The 3,151-nt window shown below is 50.0% G+C and overlaps 1 pseudogene; it reads right to left on the reverse strand.

Moving 5' to 3' along the window:
* Nucleotides 1–463: 463 nt before the first annotated feature.
* On the reverse strand, nucleotides 464–2,722 carry LOC102976147 (ribose-5-phosphate isomerase-like; annotated as a pseudogene).
* Nucleotides 2,723–3,151: the final 429 nt, after the last annotated feature.

The following is a 3,151-nucleotide window of genomic DNA, read 5'->3' on the forward strand; positions in this document are numbered from 1 at the left end:
TACTTTATAAAAAAAAACTGAGTAATTTTAACAGCAAAAATATATATGTTTGTATTTCTCTTTTTTTTTTTTTTTTTTTGTGGTGCGCGGGCCTCTCACTGTTGTGGCCTCTCCCGTTGTGGGGCACAGGCTCCGGACGCGCAGGCTCATCGGCCATGGCTCACGGGCCTAGCCGCTCCACGGCATGTGGGATCTTCCCGGAGCGGGGCACGAACCCGTGTCCCCTGCATCGGCAGGCGGACTCTCAACCACTGCGCCACCGGGGAAGCCCCGTATTTCTCTTTTTAAAAAAGATGTTTAATAACACTAATTCAGAGGACAGGATTTAACCCTCAACCCCCCACCCTGCCAAGCTGTCTACATGGCACAGATACATTAAGGCAAAGGCTCCTGGAGAGGCATGTCCGCCTCGGTGGTGGGCTGGGGACGGGAGGGGAACACACTCCGCTCCTGCAGGGCCAGTTTAGAAAGGCTTCTCCCTCATGTTCACCGATCCGTCCTGCATCCCGAAGTAGACTCTCTCCGCCATGCTGATGAACAGGCCTGTGTCCACCACACCTGGAATCATTTTGATAGCTGTGTTCACTTCACTCCATTTGTGAACCCCGTCAAACTTCCAGTCCAGGATAAAATTCCCATTACAGTAAGTCCCCTACACACGAACCTTCTTCAAGTTGCGAACTTTCAAAGATGCGAACGTGCGTTCACATGTCCGATCACGCAAGTTAGTTCATGTGTCTGGCGTACGTTGTCACATGCGTGCATCCTCTGCAAGTTGTTGCGCTTTTGTGTACTTTACTGTACAGTACGGTTGCTATGCAACATGAGGAGCTTACTAATGAAGACCTGCTGGAATTGGAGGCCCAGAGAAAGGACAAAGAGAGACAAGAGGAAGAAGTAACTAAAGAACTGAAGAGATTCAGGATGTAAGAAATGGCAAGGGGATTTTCTTTATTTGAGGAGGCACTGTTAATTTTTTGAAGCACAGGACCCGAACGTAGAAAGGTTCACGAAGGTTGTAGCTGCCTTTCAGGATGCAATCCAGTGCTACCATGTCATCTATGATGGGAAAAAAAGAGCTACTACCCAGACATCACTGGATCATTTTTTCAAGAGGGTAGATAGAATTGAATCCAGCAAGGAACCAGAACCTGTGCCACCGACATCAGGCGTGAGTGAAATCGCAGTTTGCCCTCCGTCTCCTATTGCTGATGATCCTTCAGCTCTACCATCTGCCGCCTCGTCTCCCCCTCCTCCAGTCAGTAACTCTTCTTGCCTGTTCACTTGATGCAGCCTCTGTATGCCAGCTGTTGTGCTGTACTACTGTACTTTTCAAGGTACTGTACTGTAAGATTAAAAATGTTTTCTTTAATTTTTGTGCTTGTTTTTTATGTATTATTTGTATGAAAGTATTATAAACCTATTACAGTACAGTACTATTTAGCCGATTGTGTTAATTGGTACCTAGGCTAACTTTGTTGGACTTATGAACAAACGGGGCATATGAATGCGTTGTCAGAACGGAACTCATTCGTATGTAGGGGACTCACTGTTATCCATCACCAAGCGATCTGCCTTGTTGATGGCCATGCGAAGTTCAATCACGCCCCCAAACTTCTAGGTCACAGCTCGGCTCACTGGGACATAGGCCATCGGGATGACCTTGATGGGGGTTCCCCACGTGCCACTGATTCCCTGAGGTTCTTTGAATCTTCCCTGAAATCGGTGATCACGATGAAGCAACTGGCATTGCCAGCCACAATTTTCTCCCGGGTCAGGCAGCCTCCACTGCCCTCGATGAGATTGAGATCGACATCTACCTCATCAGCACCATCGATGGTGAGGTCAGTCTCTGGGTGTCGGTCCAGGCCACCGAGAGTTCAGCCATACTGCAGGATGAGCTGACGGGCCTGGAAGGAAGTGGGAATACAGACGGGGTTCACCGTCCTGAGTGTGGTTCCTCCCTCCTCTCTGTTCTCCCTTCTCTACCGAGCACTGCACTTAACCACCCTCCGTGGACCACGTCCATGAGCCAGCTGGACCCTCCTAAGTGAGCAGACTTCCTACTTCTCCAGCCACTGCTGTGCTGGACACCCCAGTCCCACTCTTTCCTGGTAGCTGGCCTAGTCAGAGAAGGAGATAACTCACCTCTTGTGCCTTAGGTAAGGCCCCTCCCCAGTGTGACGGGAGAGCAGTGGGAGGGGTAGGCTTCCATGTGCTTCCTCTTCCGCATTCAGGCCCAATCCCGAAATGGACTCCCAAGTATTCAGTGGCAGAGTGCCTGGCCTAACTAACGTCAACCACAGACAAAATGTTCACTTCTGCCCGGGTGTAAAAAATGTGTCTTATCTGATTCCTTGGACAAATGGAAGTCTGAGAAATGACCCTGTTGATGTCACCAGAATGAGTCACTGGTAAATACATGCCCAGAGATAACATCAACCAGTATCCTACCCTCTGATTCTGGCTTCCATCACGCGTCTGAAATTGCTCGTTCAAAGGTCACCTACAGGGCCAGCTTCAGCGGCCTGCGACCTGTGCAGTCCCACAGGGCCTCGCGCCCTGCATTCAGAAGGGCCTTGCACTCAGAAGGGCCCTGCACCTGGTTTTACAATGTGCTGTTGTTGCCGTCTTGAAATTCTTAACAGTTTTGAACAAAGGAGCCCCACATTTTCATTTTGCACTGGGCCCTCACTTCTGTTGTCCGATCCTGGTCACCCATAGTCTCTTACAAAATCCAGCAAGGTTTTCCTTCTCAGAAGGGTCTCCACAGCGTATGACCTCAGTCTCCTTTGTGCAAATCTCTGTGACCCCCAGTCTTCTGTTGCCTTCCCTTACATTAAGAAAGGGTGGTGTGATGGGGTGGCATGGCTGCAAATAATGGTAGGGATCAAAAGGCCCTGGGGACTAAGTCGTACAAGCCCTCCGTGGCTCCCGGGCCTGAAGGAGAGTTAACAGTACCAACTTGGGAGCTCAAGGCCCCAGCAAAACTGAGAGAATCTGAGCCAGCTCCAATCCAGAACAGAAAATCAGCGTGAAAACTTGTAGATGACCGTATTGGACTTCAGAAACCTTGAAGAACCCCTTCCAACTCCTTGAGGGGCCATCTACCAACAGTGCAGAGAACTAACGCCGTGCCCCCTGCCCGGCA

The sequence above is a fragment of the Physeter macrocephalus genome, chromosome 14, assembly GCF_002837175.3.
Source record: "Physeter macrocephalus isolate SW-GA chromosome 14, ASM283717v5, whole genome shotgun sequence".
NCBI lineage: Eukaryota > Metazoa > Chordata > Mammalia > Artiodactyla > Physeteridae > Physeter > Physeter macrocephalus.